This window comes from Ranitomeya variabilis, chromosome 5 (assembly GCF_051348905.1).
Source record: "Ranitomeya variabilis isolate aRanVar5 chromosome 5, aRanVar5.hap1, whole genome shotgun sequence".
NCBI classification, from domain to species: Eukaryota; Metazoa; Chordata; class Amphibia; order Anura; family Dendrobatidae; genus Ranitomeya; species Ranitomeya variabilis.
The window spans coordinates 137,052,677-137,075,879 of NC_135236.1; the positions used below are offsets into that span (position 1 = coordinate 137,052,677).

General features: G+C 44.6%; 1 protein-coding gene across 2 annotated transcripts in view; it reads right to left on the reverse strand.

Moving 5' to 3' along the window:
* The window catches only part of LRRC28 (leucine rich repeat containing 28), a 65,771-nt gene extending 43,230 nt beyond the window's left edge, over positions 1-22,541 (reverse strand). Inside the window, exon 1 of one of the 2 annotated variants that reach the window (XM_077263388.1) lies at positions 22,403-22,541. The gene's annotated coding sequence lies outside the window, so the exon portion shown is untranslated. Of the gene's footprint in view, positions 1-22,004; positions 22,353-22,402 lie in introns of those variants that run through there. The other variant, XM_077263389.1, reaches the window with a different exon arrangement.
* Between the last annotated feature and the right edge of the window lie 662 nt (positions 22,542-23,203).

Genomic DNA, 23,203 nt, shown 5'->3' on the forward strand with positions numbered 1-23,203 from the left:
TATCTTTTACTATAGATGCTGCATAGGCAGCATCTATAGTAAAAAGATGGTCACACTTGTCAAACGCTATGCTTGACAATAGGGTTGAGCGAAACGGATCGTTCATTTTCATAAGTCGCCGACTTTTGGCAAAGTCAGCGTCTCATGAAACCCGACCCGATCCCTGTGTGGGGTCGGCCATGCGGTACGCGATCTTGGCGCCAAAGTCGCGTTTCGTATGACGCGTTTAGCGCCATTTTTTCAGCCAATGAAGGAGTGTGGGCAGAGTGATGACATAGGGGCGTGCACGGCTATCATGATTTTATCGCTTGTGCGCAGTAGGGATTTGCAGTGTGTAACACGAGATTTTCTGTTATGGGACAGAGGGAGAGGGGGAGAGGGGGGGAGAGAGAGAGAGAGAGAGAGAGAAAAAAAAATATATATAATAATAATAATAAAAAATCTCCATTGACGTGCATAGGGTTTCGTGTTCCGGCCGATCCTCGACTTTTCGCAGTAATCGTCCGATTTCGCCCGACTCGACTTTTCAAAAAGTCGGGTTTCGCGAAACATGACTCGACCCTAAAAAGGTCAAAGTCGCTCAACCCTACTTGACAAGTGTGACCAACCTGTCAGTAAGTTTTCCAAGCGATGCTACAGATCGCTTGGAAAACTTTAGCATTCTGCAAGCTAATTACGCTTGCAGAATGCTAAAAAAACGTGAAAAAACGGAAAAAAAACGCAAAAAAAAAAAATGCGGATTTCTTGCAGAAAATTTCCGGTTTTCTTCAGGAAATTTCTGCAAGAAATCCGGACGTGTGCACATACCCTTAGGCTGTGTGCACACGTAGCATATTTTTCGCGGTTTTTCGCTATAAAAACGCTATAAAACCACAAAAAAAAAGCTTACATTAAGCATCCTATGTAACAGAATGCAATCCGCATCTTTTGTGCACATGCTGCATTTTTTTCCTGAGCGGAATCGCATTCCAGAAAAAAACGCAGCATGTTCATTAAAATTGCGGAATCGCGGCGATTCTGCACCCATAGGAGTGCATTGATCTGCTTACTTCCCGCACGGGGCTGTGCACACCATGCGGGAAGTAAGCAGATCATGTGCGGTTGGTACCCAGGGTGGAGGAGAGGAGACTCTCCTCCACGCACTGGGCACCATATAATTGGTAAAAAATAAAGAATTAAAATAAAAAATAGTCCTATACTCACCCTCTGATGGCGCCCGAAGTGTTCCCGCCTCTCCGGTGCATGATCTTCTCTCTTCCGTTCCTATAGATGATGTGGTTCAGGACCTGTAATGACGTCACTGTCTTGTGATTGGTCGCGTGACCGCTCATGTGACTCACGCGACCAATCACAAGACAGTGACGTCATCGCAGGCCCTTCACTGCACTCCAGCTATAGGAACGGACGCCGCAGAGGTCTGCAGGTGAGTATAACCATGTTTTTTATTTTTTAAATTATTTTTAAACATTAGATCTTTTACTATAGATGCTGCATAGGCTGCATCTATAGTAAAAAGTTGGTCACACTTGTCAAACACTATGTTTGACAAGTGTGACCAACCTGTCAGTCAGTTTTCCAAGCGATGCTACAGATCACTTGGAAAACTGTAGCATTCTGCAAGCTAATTATGCTTCCAAAACGCTAGTTTTCTGCGGGTATATGCATGCTAATTCTGCATGCGATATACCCGCGGCAGGAGGCGCAGAATTGCCGCGGAAATTTCCGCGGCAATTCTGCAACGTGTGAACTTAGCCTTACAGAATGCTGTAGATAAGCCCCTGATGGCGGTGGCCGCAGTTTATAGGCCCAAAATTAGGTGACAGACACCCTTTAATAATAGGGGGAGTCCATGTCATATTTCTTTGGATCATCCCTTGTTAATAACATTAAAGGCTAAGTAGACAGTTGTGAGCGGATATTAATAACCTGGAAAACTCCATGCTAATTACCCCCTTCCCAGGTTATTAAGAATAGCTCTCAGCGGTCTGCTTTCCCTCAGCAAGTTAATAAAAATTAGGGGGACTTATTCTCAATTTAACAGATGAAAATAAATGATTGAGGTGGGAACATTTACATTTTTCATTTAGTTGCTTAAAAACTCTGCACACTAATAGTTACCCAATAATTCTGGACCCAAAGATATTCTCATATGAAAGACAAAACCTCACTTTTATTTTTAATATTCAGGCTTCAGGTTTATGAACCTTTTGGACTGACCAACAGTGCAGTAGTTGTTCAGTAATAAAATTAATCATCAAACATACAAATTGCCTAATAATTCTGCACACAATGTAGAATAAAACATTTGTTATACATATTTTAATGTTGTCTAAACCTGAGAAATGTCCTATACTCAGGAGTATCTAACAGTCTTAAAATACAGTAAAAATCTCTTTATTTGGTTCCACAGTAAATCAGGTACATGGAGCTCAAGCGACACAGTAATCAGATGATTGTCACAAGAGAAGTTGTCTGTAAAAACAAGCAACTTTGCTATTTATTAATTATTAAAAATCCTGTTCCCAAGAATGAAATGATTTTTAATGTAGTAGCGTACTGCTCGTGGCCTAAGTTACTGACCACCTCTCCATCAGAGATGGCCAGTTTCCTAAGCTAAGAGCGGGCACTATACAGCATGCAAGTGCAGCCCAGAAGTTGGCAGGATTGTGGGATCTGACCACCTTCCATGACCCTGCGTTTCTCTGATGTTAAGGCGCCAAAGCTGTCTTTGCTAGTAGCATCAGAGAGTGAACATGTTGCAGGCCTGGTCTGTCAATCTTCAGGAACGTACCACCTACTGGCAAGCAGAAAGCTGCTCAAGATTACACAATCCCTTTAAATAATTATGGGGGGTTTAGATCACAGAGTTTCCAGCAATTACGGTACTTTTTTAGACAAATCTCAATCACGTCAGAAAAGTTGATCCATCATTTTATCCACAGAGTACCACAAAACTGTCAAAAAAATTGGGGGTTATATTTGAGGATCAGCACTGGTACCAGCAGATGAACTTCTATATCAGGTCTTGTTGGCTTATTGTGAAGGAGTCAAAACCCTCCAAACAGAGATCACCTCCTACAGGGAAACGCGAAAAATAACTTCAGAATTACTTCTCTTTTATATGTAACCAGGATAAACCAGCAACAGGTAAAGGGAATATCATTGGGACATCATTCCTGATGATTGTTTGCCCCAAAAAGCTTTGCTCGCAGCAGTTTACAGATCACCAGCCAACAAGTCAGAGGCGGCTATCAGATGTCGAAACCGGATCCTAGCTGAGGAAACAGGTGCAGGTTACAACATTGTGACTGTGAGTCAGTGCACATCAATGCCAAAGCGCGACGGGATCTGACATGACGTGATCTGTCATAAAGTGATCTGTCATAAAGTGACCATCAATCTCCGGCCTCCAAGTAATGTTACAGAACACCCCTGACACTGCCACAGAAAGACGCTTGTAACTGCCCGAAACGTCTTTCACAAAATTACCCGCTGATGTGTACGGATCCCATATACAATATTACCCGCTGATGTGTACGGATCCCATATACAATATTACCCGCTGATGTGTACGGATCCCATATACAATATTACCCGCTGATGTGTACGGATCCCATATACAATATTACCCGCTGATGTGTACGGATCCCATATACAATATTACCCGCTGATGTGTACGGATCCCATATACAATATTACCCGCTGATGTGTACGGATCCCATATACAATATTACCCGCTGATGTGTACGGATCCCATATACAATATTACCCGCTGATGTGTACGGATCCCATATACAATATTACCCGCTGATGTGTACGGATCCCATATACAATATTACCCGCTGATGTGTACGGATCCCATATACAATATTACCCGCTGATGTGTACGGATCCCATATACAATATTACCCGCTGATGTGTACCGATCCCATATACAATATTACCCGCTGATGTGTACGGATCCCATATACAATATTACCCGCTGATGTGTACGGATCCCATATACAATATTACCCGCTGATGTGTACGGATCCCATATACAATATTACCCGCTGATGTGTACGGATCCCATATACAATATTACCCGCTGATGTGTACGGATCCCATATACAATATTACCCGCTGATGTGTACGGATCCCATATACAATATTACCCGCTGATGTGTACGGATCCCATATACAATATTACCCGCTGATGTGTACGGATCCCATATACAATATTACCCGCTGATGTGTACGGATCCCATATACAATATTACCCGCTGATGTGTACGGATCCCATATACAATATTACCCGCTGATGTGTACGGATCCCATATACAATATTACCCGCTGATGTGTACGGATCCCATATACAATATTACCCGCTGATGTGTACGGATCCCATATACAATATTACCCGCTGATGTGTACGGATCCCATATACAATATTACCCGCTGATGTGTACGGATCCCATATACAATATTACCCGCTGATGTGTACGGATCCCATATACAATATTACCCGCTGATGTGTACGGATCCCATATACAATATTACCCGCTGATGTGTACGGATCCCATATACAATATTACCCGCTGATGTGTACGGATCCCATATACAATATTACCCGCTGATGTGTACGGATCCCATATACAATATTACCCGCTGATGTGTACGGATCCCATATACAATATTACCCGCTGATGTGTACGGATCCCATATACAATATTACCCGCTGATGTGTACGGATCCCATATACAATATTACCCGCTGATGTGTACGGATCCCATATACAATATTACCCGCTGATGTGTACGGATCCCATATACAAAATTACCCGCTGATGTGTACGGATCCCATATACAATATTACCCGCTGATGTGTACGGATCCCATATACAATATTACCCGCTGATGTGTACGGATCCCATATACAATATTACCCGCTGATGTGTACGGATCCCATATACAATATTACCCGCTGATGTGTACGGATCCCATATACAATATTACCCGCTGATGTGTACGGATCCCATATACAATATTACCCGCTGATGTGTACGGATCCCATATACAATATTACCCGCTGATGTGTACGGATCCCATATACAATATTACCCGCTGATGTGTACGGATCCCATATACAATATTACCCGCTGATGTGTACGGATCCCATATACAATATTACCCGCTGATGTGTACGGATCCCATATACAATATTACCCGCTGATGTGTACGGATCCCATATACAATATTACCCGCTGATGTGTACGGATCCCATATACAATATTCATGTGACCCTATAAGCTAGATATAAGGGTATGTTCACAGAGAGTTGTCTTATGGGAGGATTTTTCTGCTTGACTAAGCCATGTAAAATAAAAATACAAAAACAACTTTTTAGCTTTTTTATGCTTTGTGGGTCATTTTTCTGCCTCTATTGATTCAGTTATTAGAGTACACAGAACTGGGTTTGGGGCATATTTTAATTTGAGGTCTCTTAGGAAATAGTCTGCGGACCCATTATCTGAGGCGAAGAGCTGTCTGTTAAAGGGGCAAGAAACGCATAGAGACATGAAAGGCCTTGGGATGGTATATGGGTCATATAATTTCTATTTAATCTAAGAAGACTGAGGGGTGCGTGCTTTAGCCAGCACTTGCTTCTGTGTGTTGGCCATATCCTAGGTCTAAGGGGTAATGTTTCTCCTTGTGGAGAGTGGCATGCCAAGGTAAGGAGGCTTATTTGCCACCGTGCAATGCTCCTCCGGCAGAGGACTTGAACTCTATAGCGCCACCTGTTGGAAGCAGCGATCCTACAAGTCACGATCGGCCCTTTACCGAGTCTTGCGCACTAGATAAGCCTCCTTACCCGTGACCTTTTTGCCTCCAATCACAGCGGAGCGCTCACACTAGCATTTGACAGTGTGGGAACCGCGGCTCTCTGATAATGATTTTACCACCGATCAGAGGCAATGTATGCCGCGCTACCATGCACATGACAACACGAGAAACATACAGCTTTCGTGGTGCCGAAGCCGAACAGTAACATGGACCTCCTGGTGAAGTCCGTGTTCGGGGTATCGAGTTGTAAGAGATGTAAATGGGTCTGAGTCTCATCAGTGTTTACATTTGATTTTCAGCAGTTTGGTCAGTCATTTTTACCATCAATGTTTCATCATTTATTTCTCAAATGTAAAAAAAAAAAAAGATTTATGAAAATTCAACCGAACAGTCCACGAACAATGGCCAGCACAAGATGGCACCCTATTGCTATCTGATTTTGTCACTGGCCCATAGACTTGTATTGAGTTCAGTCTTAGAGTTGATGAAAATTGGACTTCCCTCTGTCATTTTGTATGGACCACTCGATCCCCGAAGATATATGGACATGTGCACAACCCCACAGACTATAACAGGGTACGAGTTCTCTCCGTGAAAAACAGGTACACCTCGTACATAAAACTGCAGTCTGAATGAGCCCTAAAAACCAGAATGATTCAAAGTAATTCCAAGGGGCTGTCTTGTTAGAGAATGCGGCCTCAGCAATCCGCTTATTGCCCTAGGACCACTCCTAGGATTGATGACCCAGCATTAGTGCACCCAAGAACGGCCACTACATAGAGAACGGAGCCGTGCTATTTGGGTTTGTCACTGCTTACATTCAGATGCTAATACCCTGGGGTCCCAGGGCAGCATGAGGTCAGGGTTAAAACTCCAAATTCAACTATGTGTCACTTATGAAGCTGTGTACTTACAATGAAGGTTTTATCACTAGGACATTATGATTGCTGTACTAGCTAGCCACGCGCGACCACACCCCCTCTGTGATAGGCAGCTCACTGTCTGTAGACGATGTACTTTCAGACCCTGGTGTGGGAGGGGTTAGCTTTCTGAGCTTTGTTTCATGTTACATCAAAGTTTGATTGTACCAGAAGCGCTGCACCCAGTAAACTAAGTGACATCGCTGAAATCAGGGTCTCTTTCCTATATTATGCTGGTCTCAGATGAGGTAGCAAAAATCTGCAGACAGTTTTCCTCTTGGCAGAACAAAATGTGAATTACGAGTGAGGATTAAAGAACATATGTATAACACTTAAAGACAATTCACAGGGCACCCATTATCATATCATTACAAGACGGCACACAATGGACAATTGTTGGGAAGCTCGTTGTAAAAAAAAAAACAAAAAACCATTGTCGGGGAGGAAATTATATACAACAACTGTCAAGAGCAGAATGGATATTTACATTAAATACACTGAGACCAGCAGGTCTCAATAGTGGAACAGAATGATTTGCTTTCTAGCATGAATTAACACTTGGATCAGAAGAGTGCCGGTAGTCAAGTGACGTCACGAAAACACATGGCGGCAGGTTTTTTATCCATTCTAAGGAAGTGCCAGGGCGAGTGTGACCGTCCGGAACACTGCCGACATGACGTATCAGGTGCAGCGAGAGTTAAAGGAACAAACAGCACACACCTTCATTGACCGTGTCACCACCCAGCACAGGAACTACTGGTACATGCATTATAGAACCTACACAACACACCAAGTAGGCATCCAGCCATCTGCATGCATTTAGACTTTTAGCGCATTTCATTTATCTTCTCAATCTATTTAACTCCTTACGCACAACAGGTGAACAAGTGTATGCAGCTTCTAAGACCAGCACTTTAGTGGAAGCGCTAGAACAAGTACCGTATTTTTCGGCATATTAGACGCACTTTTTCCCCCAAAAAATTGTGAGGAAAATGGGGGGTGCGTCTTATATGCGGAACGCAGGCTTACCGGCATTGTGGCGGCGACAGAGGTGCGGGCATGATGTGGCACGGTGAGCTGTATGGCGTGAGCAGGTCCCATCCATATTTGAGGTGAATCCGCGGCCCGGTATTGATGGAGAGCAGCAGCGCTGGCGAGTTACGGTATTTTCCGGTGGCGGCGGCCATCGGAGGCCGCGCGTGCGCAGATTCACTACTCTGCGTCCCAGGGCTTCAGGAAAATGGCCGCGGGAGGCCGCGCGTGCGCAGATGGAGATCGCGGCGGCCATTTTCCTGAAGCCCTGGGACGCAGAGTAGTGAATCTGCGCACGCGCGGCCTCAGCAAGATGGCCGCCGCCACCGGAAAATACCGTAACTCACCAGCGCTGCTGGCCGGTGCAGGTACAGAACGCCGGGCGGGGGGAAGGTGGCCCGTTATTGTCCCATTGTTCCCCCGTGGCTCCTTTGTGTAGGGTAGGAGGGCGCATAGACATGGCCGGGACCGGGGAGGTGGCAGGACGCCGGGCCCCAGCAGCTGGCACAGCACGGTGTGCCTGAGAATGGAGGCATGTGCATTGCTGAGGCCGGCTCTGCTCCTCCGTGGCCTGTGTACACTGTATGCTGCACATGGCTGCCCCCGAGCAGGTGGCATTCTCGGGCCAGCACCACGCTGCAGCATTGTACGGCATGCGGAGGCATCTGCGTGACATGGTGGCACTGCCATAGGGCACAGGCCGAGGGTCCATGCAGGACTAGGGGGCATAGCTGCCAGTTACAGCTGGGTGGCAGACAAAACCCTCTTTCATGAGAGCCACCCATGCCCGGTGGGAATGACACAAGGATGTGTTGTTTGGGCTCATTCCCTGTCATTGCCCATCTGCAGTCTGTGTGCTGAGGGGGCTTCATCTCCCCCCTGGTGGGTGCGGGAGAATGTGCTGTCTCCACACCATCCCCACCATCAACAGTAAGGAGCAGGCTGACAACCGCGCCAGCCAGGCACAAGGGTTGTCAGCGGTGGAGTACCCAACATTGGCATATCACTGCAGAACTGGACGTGGCATTCTGGAGCCGTGGAAAGCTGGCGAATGTTTTCTGATTTTTTTAAATGCTTTTTAAACTTTAATTTCTGATCAGTGCATCTCTATAAAATCAAGACGTTGGCTACACTCAAGTGGTGTTATGTGTGATCCATAGTGGCAATATGTGTGATCGATAGTGACATTATGTGTGATGGATATTGGTGTTATGTGTGATCAGTAGCGGCATTATGTTTGATCCATAGTGGCATTATGTGTGATCCATAGGGGCGTTATGTGTGATGGATAGTGGCGTTATGTGTGATCCATAGGGGCATTATGTGTGATCATCCCACTGCACCTCAGCATCACCTCACCTCTGCCACCACCATGCCTCCTGTGACCCTGCTCTGCCACTGCCTGCCCTCAAGTAAGAGATCTTAAATTCGGACAATAAGATGGACCCCATCTTATAAAAAAATCTTTTTTTCTGCATTTTTCACCCCAAATTTGGGGTGCGTCTTATAGGACGGTGCGTCTTATATGCCGAAAAATACGGTATATGCAGTTTCTAACATCAGCACTTTAGTGGAAGCGCTAGAACAAGTATATGCAGTTTCTAACATCAGCACTTTAGTGGGAGCGGTAGAACAAGTATAAGCAGCTTCTAACACTAGCACTTTAGTAGGAGCGCTAGAACAAGTATATGCAGTTTCTAATGCCAGCACTTTAGTGGGAGCGCTAGAACAAGTATAAGCAGCTTCTAACACCAGCACTTTAGTGGGAGCGCTAGAACAAGTATATGCAGTTTCTAATGCCAGCACTTTAGTGGGAGCGCTAGAACAAGTATAAGCAGCTTCTAACACCAGCACTTTAGTGGTAGCGCTAGAACAAGTATATGCAGTTTCTAATGCCAGCACTTCAGTGGGAGTACTAGAACAAGTATATTCAGCTTCGAACACAAAAAAAAAACAGGAAAAAAAAGCAAATTAGACATAATAATTTCACACAAAACCCAAAAGTGGGCAAATTTATTGGCACCTTTCCAAACTTGTGAGTAAACAACTTTGCTTCAAACATGTGATGCTGGATCAAACTCACCTGTGGCAAATAACAGGTGTGGGCAATATGAAAATCATACTGAGACCAGATAAAAAGGAGAGAAGTTGACACAATCGTTACATTATGTGTGTTATACTAAGCATGGAGAACAGAAACAGGAGCAGAGAACCAAAATTGTTGAAAAATATCAACAATCTCAAGATTACAAGTCCATCTCCAGAGATCTTGATGTTCCTTTGTCCACAGTGCAATATATTCAAGATGATTACAACCCATGGCACTGTAGCTAATCGCCCTGGAGGACAGAGAAAAAATTATAAAAAGTTGCAACGCAGGATAGTCGGGATGGTATATAAGCATCCCCAATCAAGTTTCAAAGAAATTCAAGCTGTCCTGCAGGCTCAGGGTGCACCAGTGTCAGAGTCTTGCAAACTGTCGACATTTCAATGAATCGCAATGGCAGGAGACCCAGGAGGACCCCACTGCTGTCACAGAGACATAAAAAAGCGAGACTGCAGTTTGCCAAAATGTACACGAGTAAGCCAAAATCCTTATGGAAAAGGGTCTTGTGGACAGATGAGACCAAGATAGAGCTTTTTGATAAAGCACAGAATTTTACTGTTTACTGAAAACGGAACGAGTCCTACAAAGAAAAGAACACACTACCTACAGTCAAATATGGTGGAAGTTTACCAACAGATTTTGGGTGGAAATTTAGTATCCCGTGTCAGAAAGCTGGGTTTGCGTCCTACGTCATGGGTCTTCCAACAGGACAATGACCCTAAACAAACTTCAAGAAGCACCCAGAAATGTTTGGAAACACTGGAGAGTTCTCAAATGGCCAGCAATGAGTCTGGATCTAAATCCTATTGAAAACCTGGAGGAGAGATCTTAAAATTGCTGTTAGGGAAGAAGCGCTCAAATATGAGAGACCTGGAACAGTTTGCAAAAGAAGAGTAGTGCAAAATTCCAATTGAGAAGTGTAAGAAGCTTGTTGATGGTTTAGGAAGAGATTGATGGTAGTTATTTATTCCAAAGGGTGTGCAACTAAATATTAAAGGGAAGTTACTGCATTTATAGATCATTAATAAATCAATGTAATGTAGCATAAAATGCTGTTATAACCAAGATTTGATTGCATTTGAAACATATTTTGTGTGCTATAGGAGTTTACAGAAGGTACTGGGGGCTGACATCTTGCTTTCACAGCAGCAGCATGACACTATCAGTGTCATAATACAGCACCCCATGGTCATAGGAGATAACAGACTGCCCCTGACCTATCTATTGTAATGGAGCAGTCACTGCTGTGAACTGGGCACGCCTCTGTGGGCTGAACAATTCACAGTAGTGGGAGTGTTCTGCTGCCATATTCATAGAGCACTTGGATCTGCTAACATAACATAAACAGTACTGCTTCCAGCACAACAGATCATAGATTGACAGGAGTAAAATGCAGGAGAAAAGCTCTGGAAGAGTATCAGAGACTGCAAAGACATCAAGGAGGAACAGTGTAAGATCAGCATTATCCCAGCAGGAGCTGTCAGCAAGAGCTGTGACTCATCCCTCAGATAAGATAAGGAGCTGCCAGTCTGCAGTGAACTTGTGGAGGGGGGTGAGATACAAGTCTGGGTGAGAGAGACATAGAAGACTGATGGGAGAGAGAGACAGTAACTGCTGATGATAGATCACAGGGCAGTCACCCACAAAATGGCGCTGCCCTGTCATGCTACTCTTCATTCTGCCCCAGGGATACTAGACCACCCAAAAGGGGAGGGAAATGGTGATCTCAGCAGTTACTGACCCAATTTTCCAGTAAAGCTGGTAAGTCTCACTATAGCTGTTGAGGTCTAAAACGGAAAATGCTCCCCCTAGTGGTCAATATATATATTTGTAAGAAAATATATATTTTTCATATAGAAATGTTTGCAAACAGTGCAAACATTGCATTAATACATTTTAATTACTATTTTAAGCTTGATTTCACAAAAAAATCAAACTACAAGAAAACTGGTGGCACCTTCCCTTTAAGTTGAGAATGCCAACAATTTTGTGTGACCTACTTTTGAGATTTTGTGTGAAATTATGTACAACTTTTTTTCTCAGTTTTTTTATGTTGTTCGAATACACACACAAAAAATAAACGTGTATAACAAAATGTGAAATTGGAATAATTTTCTGGGAGAAATACTTCATTTTCTGGAATAATTTGAAGGGTCCCAACACTTTTGGCCTTGACTATTTAAGGGTAAGTTCACACAGGGCGTTTTTGCAGCTATTTTTGCTGTTTTTTTATGCTAATTTTCAGCTGCTTTTTACAGTACCAGCAAAGCCTATGAGATTTCAGAAATCTCGTGCACATACATTGGTTTTTTGTGTGATCAGTATTTTGTGCTTTGCTGGGTTTTTGGACATAGAGCATGTCACTTCTGTCAGCGTTTTTTAGCCATTGACTTGAATGGGTGTTGAAAAACGCAGCAAAACTGCAGGTATCATTATTTGCTGCTGAAAATTCAAGGACATTAGGATGGACAAAGAGAAAAAAAAAACGCATCAAATACGCAACAAAAAATGCACCAAAACGCTCCTAAACCTGCGTTTCTGACAGCTTTTTTCCTGCCAAAATGATCAGGTTTTGCTGCAAAAAAAAAAAAAAAAGCAGCAAAAACGCCGTGTGAACTTACCCTAATACTGTCCCATGTTGTAGAGGCTGTTATCTTTGGCTCAAATGTTCAATAATTATAAATTTTATAATAAAGGGTTTGTTCCCACTTAGCAAGTGCTCACCTATCCTCAAGCTCTGAAATGCCCACTTGGGACCAAGCGATGGCTGTACATGGGCACCACCACTCCAATAAATGCTCACGGGACTGCCAGACATTGCCGAGTGCTGTACTTGGGATTGATGGGACCCCGGAGGTCAGAATCTTATCACCTATCCTGTGGACAAGTTTCTAGCTTGGGGGAACACATTTAAGACATTGCTATCCTTCCACACAAAATTTGTAAAAGCACAAGACTTGCTGGCCTCAGCCCCACATCAGGTTAAAACTGCTTTAGCTGCACTTCAGTCTAATATGGCCAGGAAATATCCCACATCTCATGCTCTATAACCTGCCATCCATTCTTTACAGCTGCATCCTGCCAGCTTTATAGGTGCTGGAATGTCCTCTCCCTAACTTCCCTGCATGCATTGCTCATGCCAACAGCTGGCCTGCCTTGACCTAAAAGCCCACCTCCCTGCTATTTCTGTATGTAATTTTGCAGGCAGAACAGCAGATATAAAGCCCTGCTCCCTTCCTGTACTCAGTCTCTGCGGTGTGAACAGGCTTACCCTTGACTTAAGGAGGGGACAGCACTTTGGGGTGAATTTCCTGGATCAGAACATCAGTTAGGGGGAATAAAGTACTTTGCCATTGCGGTAGACACAAGAGGAGCCTAAGGCTGAAATCAGACTTCCATGTTTCATAGTCTGTATTTGGACCACAATTCCCAGACCGGCCACAGACCTTCTGACCTGGAGTAACCGCTGGCCAGAAAACGGACCATAAAACACAGAAGTCTCATTTCTGCCTGAGTTATTGAGATGATAGTGGAGAACTGCTTTGTAGTGAAGATCACAATATGTTTTGTATATTACACATGAATTCATTTTCAGGACTTGATACCTCCTCTCATTGCAGTAAAATAAAAGCGTGCATTAGTTAGGAGCAGGAGTCTTCCGTCATTTAGGCTTTGTTTGCACAGTCAGGATTCGCACTAGGCAAATCCTCTGTGGATTTTCAGGAATCTGTGTCTAAATCCTCGTAGTATCAACAATGTCTGAGCCTGGCTTACGTGTATGTTCCCGTGCCTGCGGTGAATGTGCACGTGGTTTACCCTGGACATGTTACCTACGTAGACGCCTGTACAAACATAACATATGTACATGGAGCAAACATCAGCCAGGTTCTAGGAAATATGAAGTCCTTCCCAATGAACACGGCAATAATGTTATAATGCAGTCACGTGAATGTGCCTGAGCCGCCATCATGGCATTCTCCAATGTGTACAGAGGCAGACACACTGAACTGGTAAATCAGATCCAGGAACACAGGGCACAGCAATACAAATGGACACCGGTGTAGTACAGAAAACCTGGATAATTTACACTATAAATACCAGAATTGTAGACATCTAGCAACAAAGTTTTCCAGGATTTTAAATGCATGGCCAACCCTTGGGTCCCTCTTCATGGCCCTTTACTGCATCACCTATAACACTCCAATCCAGACCTTGGCAAAGTGCGGCCCGCGGGCCATATCCAGCCCTCTGGCTTTCCCAGTCCGGCCTGCAACAGCCAAGGGGCTGGAAAACAGTGGCCCACAGGCCACTCCGTGCCATCCCAAGCCCACCCATTGTCTCTTTCTGCTCTGACTTCATTAGTGGAGTTCCCCAGAGACAGGAACAGAACCAGAGCGCCGGTGGAACAGGACCGAGGTGAGTATGTGGTGTTCTTTTTTTCATCTGTATGGGATGTTTGGCTGGACAGTGGGAGGCTATGGGGGCCTCACACTAGATATGGGGAGGCTATGGGGGCCTCACACTAGATAACAGTTATATGAAAAAGTTTGGGCACCCCTATTAATCTTAAGCTTAATGTTTTATAAAAATTTTTTTTTTTGCCACAGCTATTTCAGTTTCATATATCTAATAACTGTTGGACACAGTAATGTTTCTGCCTTGAAATGAGGTTTATTGTACTAACAGAAAATGTGCAATCTGCATTCAAACTAAATTTGACAGGTGCATAAGTATGGGCACCTCACCAGAAAAGTGACATCAATATTTAGTAGATCCTCCTTTTGCAAAAATAACAGCCTCTAGTCGCTTCCTGTAGCTTTTAATGAGTTCCTGGATGAAGGTATTTTTGACCATTCCTCTTTACAAAACAATTCCAGTTCAGTTAAGTTTGATGGTCGCCGAGCATGGACAGCCCTCTTCAAATGATCCCACAGATGTTCAATGATATTCAGGTCTGGGGACTGGGATGGCCATTCCACAACAGTGCAATTGTTCCTCTGCATGAATGCCTGAGTAGATTTGGAGCGGTGTTTTGGATTATTGTCTTGCTGAAAGATCCATCCCCTGCGTAACTTCAACTTTGTCACTGATTCATGAACATTATTGTCAAGAATCTGCTGATACTGAGAGGAATCCATGCATCCCTCAACTTTAACAAGATTCCCGGTGCCGGCAATGGCCACACAGCCCCAAAGCATGATGGAACCTCCACCAAATTGTACTGTGGGTAGCAAGTGTTTTTCTTGGAATGCTGTGTTTTTTTGCCGCCATGCATAACGCCTTTTTGTATGACCAAACAACTCAATCTTGGTTTCATCAGTCCACAGGACCTTCTTCCAAAAAGAAATTGGCTTCTCCAAATGTGCTTTGCATACCTCAGCCGACTCTGTTTGTGGCGTGCTTGCAGAAACGGCTTCTTTCGCATCACTCTCCCATACAGCTTCTCCTTGTGCAAAGTGCGTTGTATAGTTGACAGATGCACAGTGACACCATCTGCAGCAAGTTGATGCTGCAGCTCTCTGGAGGTGGTCTGAGGATTGTCCTTGACTGATCTCACCATTCTTCTTCTCTGCCTTTCTGATGTTTTCTTGGCCTGCCACTTCTGGCCTTAACAAGAACTGTACTTGTGTTCTTCCATTTCCTTACTATGTTCCTCACAGTGGAAATTGACAGGTTAAATCTCTGAGACAGCTTTTTGTATCCTTCCCCTGAACAACTATGTTGAATAATCTTTGTTTTCAGATCATTTGACAGTTGTTTTGAGGAGCCCATGATGCCACTCTTCAGAGGAGATTCAAACAGGAGAACGACTTGCAAGTGGCCACTTTAAGTAGCTTTTCTCATGATTGCATACACCTGGCTATGAAGTTCAAAGCTCAATGAGGTTACAAAACCAAAAAAAGTGCTTTATTAAGTCAGTAAAAAGTAGGTAGGAGTATTTAAAACAAGAAAATGATAAGGGTGCCCATACTTATGCACCTGTCAAATTTTGTTTGAATGCAGATTGCACATTTTCTGTTAGTACAATAAACCTCATTTCAAGGCAGAAACATTACTGTGTCCAACAGTTATTAGATATATGAAACTGAAATGGCTGTTGCAAAAAAAACAATTTTTATAAAATATTAAGCTTAAGTTTAATAGGGGTGCCCAAACTTTTTCATATAACTGTATGGGGAGGCTATGGGGGCCTCACTCTGGACATGGGGAGGCTATGGGGGCCTCACGCTAGATATGGGGAAGTTATGTAGGACTCACGCTGTATATGGTGAGGCTGTGTGGGGCTCACGGTGTATATGGAGAGGCTGTGCGGGGCTCACGGTGTATATGGGGAGGCTGTGTGGGGCTCACGGTGTATATGGGGTGGCTGTGTGGGACTCTTACAGCATATAAAGGGCTGTGGGGGGCTCATATATAGAAGGGTCTGTATTGGGGCTCAATCAATATAAAGGGGATGCCAGCGTATTTACTTCTGCTCAATATTAAGTGATACAATTAATTATCAATATAATAATTAATGTATTGATATAATATTGAGCAGAATTAATTTCAGCCTATACGTTCGGCCCACCACAACAGTCACGGTCTGTCATGTTGCCCCTTGGCAACATTAATTGCCCACCCCTGCTCAAGGGGAAAGCGACCTGTGTGTACGCGAAACGCGCGTTGGGGGTTTTCACCATCCGTTTGGGGTCCGTGCATACGTCAGCTGGTAAGCCTTGCCATTATATATGTGTGTGATATCCCACTTTGGGGTTTAATATATATATATTTTTTTATTATAGGGCTCATACCTATTCTTGGGCTATGTCTGAATCTTCTACAGTGCATTCCTAATGCTATATTAAGTTTACCTATGGGCTGCACGGTTATTTGCTATAGTCATTGCACGTGACCCCAATCTTTTGGTGTTTGTCTTGCTTTGCTGTCATCTTTATTTCTTATTATATATTAATACTTTAATAAAATTTGTACTTTTTTACTTTATTGATTTGGTACTCCTTTTCTTCCTCCTATTGTTGTCTAAGATCACTCACTGATGGCCTATCCTTCTAGAAGTCTGCTTTGAATTATCTCAATTAGTGAATTTAGCAATGGGGTTTTTAATTGCACATGGTCTCTTTGCCAATGATGGAGGGATCATGGGAAGAGTGGGCTACTGGTCCAGCAGCATAAGTAACTCCATAGGGCATGTTTGTGCTTGATTTAGGGCTTGTTCACACCATCCTTTTTTTTCTGCGGATTTTTCAGGTCCTGATTTGGAAATCCCGCAGTGCTAAACCGCGGTGGATTTCCCTGCGGTTTTTTGTGCGGATTCTCCTGCAGATTCCACTGCGGTTTTCCAACTGCACTTTCCTATTGGTGCAGGTGGAAACCCGCTGCGGAATCCGCAGAAAGAAGTGACATGCTACTTCTTTTTTTCTGCAGAAAATCAGCGCGAATTTTCCAGCGGAAAAAAGGAACGTGGGAACAGCGGATTTGGTTTTCCATAGGGTAACATTGTACTGTACCCTGCATGGAAAACGTCTGCGGATCCGCAGCTGCAAATCCGCTGCGGATCCGCAGCAAAAACCACATCATGTGAACATAGCCTAAGGCTGTTTTCTGGACAAAACATTACTAGCTTTTCTGCCGCATATATAAGAAAATAAAGGATTTAATAGAGGAAGAATTTCAGGGTCATTGTTATGTAGACTGGATTTTTTGGTGATTTGGTGGAGAGTCGCCCCAAGAAAGCACAGAAGTATAAGAAGTGGTGCAAGGAATCCAGCCATTAAATCTGTCACTCCAAAAAGGCCTATAAACTAAGGGTACCGTTACACTAAACGATTTACCAACGATCACGACCAGCGATACGACCTGGCCGTGATCGTTGGTAAGTCGTTGTGTGTTCGCTGGGGAGCTGTCACACAGACAGCTCTCCAGCGACCAACGATGCTGAAGTCCCCGGGTAACCATCGGGTTACTAAGCGCAGGGCCACGCTTAGGCTGGTTTCAAACTTGCTTTTTGATCTGCAGCGTTTTTTAAAAAAACGCATGTGGTGAAAAAACACATGTAAACGCGTGCAAAGGCTGCGTTTTTTAGACTCATGCGTTTTTGCGCCAAAAAAAAAAACTGCGGGAAAACGCCGCGTTTTCCCACGTTTACATGCGTTTTTTCCCCGCGTTTGCGTTTTTGAAATCAACTAGAAAACACACTATTAATAGAATTAGCTAGGGTTAGGGATAGGGTTAGGATCCCTAGGGTTAGGGGTAGCTTTTTATTAGAATGTCCTGGTCACCAGGTCACTGATAAGCCACCCCCCACCATCAAGGTGATAAAGGGATCCAAACCCTAACCCTAACCCTAAGGATCCAAACCCCAACCCTAACCCTACCCCTAGGGATCCAAACCCTAACCCTAGGGATCCAAACCCTACCCCTAACCCTACCCCTAGGGATCCAAACCCTACCCCTACCCCTAACCATAACCCTTGGGATCCTAACCCTAGGGTTAGGATCCCTAGGGTTAGGGTTAGGATCCCTAGGGTTACTAGGGATCCTAACCTTAGGGTTAGGGTTAGGTTTAGGGTTAGGATCCCTAGTAACCCTAGGGTTAGGGTTTTTTGTTTTTTCTTGTGTTTAGGGTTTTCTTGATTTTTCTTGTGTTTTCTTGTGTTTTTCGGTAAAAACGCATGCGTTTTTTAACGCAAGCAAACGCATGTGCTTAAAAACGCATGCGTTTACATAGACAGCAATGCATTTTTTTGCCGTGAATAAACGCATGCGTTTTTTTGCGGCAAAAAAACACCGCTAGAAATTACATGTTGCATTTCTGCAAATGAACGCACGCGTCAAAAAACGCATGCGTTGCCGAAAACGCGTCAAAACGCACGCTAAAAAAACACATGCGTTTTTTAATGTTAAGTATAGGAAAAAAACGCATGCGTTTTTTAGAGCTAAAACGCTGCAGATCAAAACGCAAGTGTGAAACCAGCCTTAGTAACCCGATGTTTACCCTGGTTACCATCGTAAATGTAAAAAAAAAAACCCAAACAGTACATACTCACATTCCGGTGTCCGTCAGGTCCCTCGCCGTCTGCTTCCCGCACTGACTGTGAGTGCCGGCCGTAAAGTAAAAGCAGAGCACAGCGGTGACATCACCGCTGTGCCCTGCTTTCCGGCCGGCACTCACAGTCAGTGCAGGAAGCAGACGGCGAGGGACCTGACGGACACCGGAATGTGAGTATGTACTGTTTGTTTTTTTTCACATTTACGATGGTAACCAGGGTAAACATCGGGTTACTAAGCACGGCCCTGCGCTTAGTAACCCGATGTTTACCCTGGTTACAAGCGAACGCATCGCTGGATCGGTGTCACACACACCGATCCAGCGATGACAGCGGGAGATCCAGCGACGAAATAAAGTTCCAAACGATCTGCTACGACGTACGATTCTCAGTGGGGTCCCTGATCGCTGCTGCGTGTCAGACACAGCGATATCGTATGGATATCACTGGAACGTCACGGATCGTACCGTCGTAGCGATCAAAGTGCCACTGTGTGACGGTACCCTAAGGCCACCGCCATCAGGGGCTTATCTATAGCATTCTGTAATGCTGTAGATAAGCCCCCGATGGATCCTGAAAGAGGTTAGATTATACTCACCCAGGGGTGGTCCGGCGCCTCCTATCTTCATATGATCATGTCCTTTTCTTGTCACGGCTCCTGCGCAGGTGTACTTTGTCTGCCCTGTTGAGTACTGCAGTGCGCAGCTGCTGGGCCTCTCTGACCTTTCCCGGTGCCTGCACACCGCAGTGCTTTGCTCTGCTCTCAACAGTGCAGATAAAGTACACTTGCGCCGAAGCCGCGGCAAGAAGACAAGAAGAGGACGACATCGTATGAAGATGGGAGGCCCCGGACCGCGACACCCATCGGACAGACCGCACTGGGACCGCCCCCCCAGGTGAGTATTATCTAACCTCTTTTTCTCATCTTTCAGGTTACATCGGGGGGCTTATCTACAGCATTACAGAATGCTGTAGATAAGCCCCTGATGCCGGTGGCCACAGTTTATAGGCCATTTTTGGGGTGACAGATTCCCTTTAAGCTGGGGACCATCAATGAGGAGCAGCAATTGCTCAGTTACCCTGTAGTGCCTCTGCAGGACAAATGAAACATTACACCATGCATAGGGAAACTCTACAGTCTAGGGAGCATTCTGTTTTTTTGTTTGTTTTGACAGAGGAAGCATGGACACATTAACCCCTTAGTGATGGGGCCAAATTTTTGAAACCTGACCAGTGTCACTTTATGTGGTAATAACTCTGGAGTTCTTCAACAAATCCCAGTGATTCTGAGAATGTTTTTCGTGGCACATTATAATTTATGATAATGGTAAATTTAGGTCATTATGTTTTGTGTTTTTTTAGAAAAATATAACAAATTTGACAAAAATGAAAAAAAAACAATTTTTAAACTTTGAATGATTATCCCTTTAATCCAGATAGTCATACCATAGAAAAACATTAATAAATAACATTTCCCACATGTCTGTTTTACATTAGCACCATTTGTAAAATGTTATTTTATTTTGTTAGCCTTTTAGGAGGTTTGAAAATGTATCAATCATTTTTCATTTTTTCAAGGAAATTTACAAAATTTATTTTTTTTAGGGACTTATCCATGTTTGAAGTGACTTTGAGGGTCCTATATATTGGGAAACCCCCCAAAACGGTATCATTTCAAAAACAGCACCCCTCCACATATTGAAAACTGCTGTCAGGTCATTTATTAACCCTTCAGGTGATTTTCAGGAATTGATGTAAACTGGCATGATGGAAATTATTATTTTTTTTATCACCTAAATGTCGCTAACTTCTAAACAGACCGTTATAGCTGGCAGACTCTAAGACCGATATTTGGTCGTGAACTGCCACGGCAAATATCAGGACCTCACAATCATGATCTCAGGGTGCCGATGGGGTTGAATAGGAAGCCCCACACTGTTAACCATTTATATGATATAATCGCTTTTGACAGTAGCATCTAAGGGGCTAAACAGATATGGACGGTGTCAACACTGATGTTATAACTGATGCAGCAAGTTGTCAGCTACAGTGTACAGCCGACAGCTACTGGATTGTCTCCTGTATGGGGAGGCTAGTATCTTATTTCCCAGGTCAGTAAAAAGACATTGGCTGTCATTAAGGGGTGAAAGGGGTTGTCCAGTAAAACCAATAGGATAGGTGATAAAATATTGTCTGGTGACAGGCTGACTCCTGGCTCCCGCACTAATCAGCAGAATGGCCCGGCACTGCACATGCTCGGTCACGTACCCATTGTGATCACTGCAGGTCCCTCCGCTCAGACCTCCACAGATCAGTTAGCACCTACAAGGAGGATGTTATTTTCCCCCCGACCACCCCTGTAATTTCAACTAGTATATACACATCTGTCGGCCTGATTTACTGGGATTTGCTGATCTAATCTGCGCGTCACCCAAGTGCGGTCCTTTTTTCCACTGAGTAGTTGATGCTTTTTGTTTTAATTTTGCATGAAGAAAAATAAATTCAAAGACAAAGATTGTAAAAACTGACACGGACCAAAAATGGCTCTAGCACACTAAAACAAAGAATGTTGTGTGAATTTGGCATAATACAGGAACGTGGATAGTCCTCCAAGGGAGCGTGCCTATTTTTTATTTTTAAACAAAAACGATGATTTACAAGAATGGTTCCTGCAATAAAAGAAATGGGTATTTTGTTTTGCTTTTTTTTTTTTTTTTTGTCTTCAGCAACACGGCGCGGACGCTCAGCAACACGGCGCGGACGCTCAGCAACACGGCGCGGACGCTCAGCAACATGGCAGACATCACGCGGGCTCCTCCAGAGAAAACTAAATGTATGGGCCGGATCACAGCATGGAGGAAGCTGCTGTGCGATAACCCTGCAGGCACTCTCCCTCATCCAATCACACTGAGGCAATCCTACAATTGACCGGTCAGCTTTTACATGTGGGTCAGAATTTTAAAATTAGGGGGGGGCAAAAAACTTCAAGCAGTAATAGCAAAACTGCAGCAATTCATAGCACAACACGTTCAGTCTACCGCAGTGTGTGACCGTGCCCCAGGCTTACTGTTACCTGCTGGCATCCCTGGCTCAGCTGCTGACTAGCCGGCCCCACAGGCTGATGCCATCAGAGCTGGCCCTCAGGGGTCCCGTCCACAACTACTGACCAGCTCCTGTGCAGCAGCTCACACCCACTGTGAGGAATCTGCGCCTATTGCTGGATCTGCGGCTTTCGTGCCGTTTATGGATCCTGCAGGGTGTTCGCCCCTTCTATCTCCGTGCACCCAGGACCGATGCACCGCGCTCAGTGACAGATATGCCGCCTCTGAGCACCTATACCCGGGATGGTGCACGGGGACCGGAGACCCAGCACAGCCTCCCGCCATGCTCCTATGGTGGCGGCCCCGTGCTCGCCCCCTGCGGCCCGCACCACACGCCACTCTCGCACTCATCACTAGCACAGCTACTCGCCTTTTTTATTGCGCTTGAAGTCCTGGCAAATCTATTAGCACCAGCCATGAAACCCTCATCCTGATTGGCCTTGGGGGCAGGGCCACCAGCTGATTGGTTGGAACATAAACTGGGCAGGCTTTCCGTGGATCAATGATGTTTAAGGTAACAAAGCAAACAGTTCTAACTAAGCACTGATTGGCTGCGGGTCACAGTGGTTATTCGGATTCGCTGTTCCTTATTGGTGGCGGGTCTGAGCTGAGGTTTTTATATGGCCTCATATAATTGGTTGTTTTTTTTTTTGATTGGCAGCGTCGATAACCCATCATTAATTACAATAATAATTAGGAAAGTAAAGCAGTGTGTAGTACGGTCCTGCCAAGTCACGTGGTCACCGGGTAACTCGGGAGCGGATACTCTGCCTGACGCCGCGGTGCATTCAGTTATGAGGGAGCTGGGAGGGCAGAAGGGCGCACGGTTTTGTTACAAACTGTAGTATATGACGTGGTCGGCACGGACTACTCCAGCGCATGGTCCATAGCAGCTGCCTGGATGCTCTTCCATGACATGGTCACATGATCACGATTTGCCTGCACCACGTCACTTGTGTGAGAGCGCAGTCGACTGACAGGTAATTAGGCTACTTTCACACTAGCGTCGGGCACTGCACATCGCTATGCGTCGTTTTGTTGAAAAAACGCATCCTGCAAAAGTGCTTGCAGGATGCGTTTTTCTCCATAGACTTGCATTAGCGACGCAGTGACACACGTCGCAACCGTCGTGCGACGGTTGCGTCGTGTTGCGTCGGTCCGTCGCCACCAA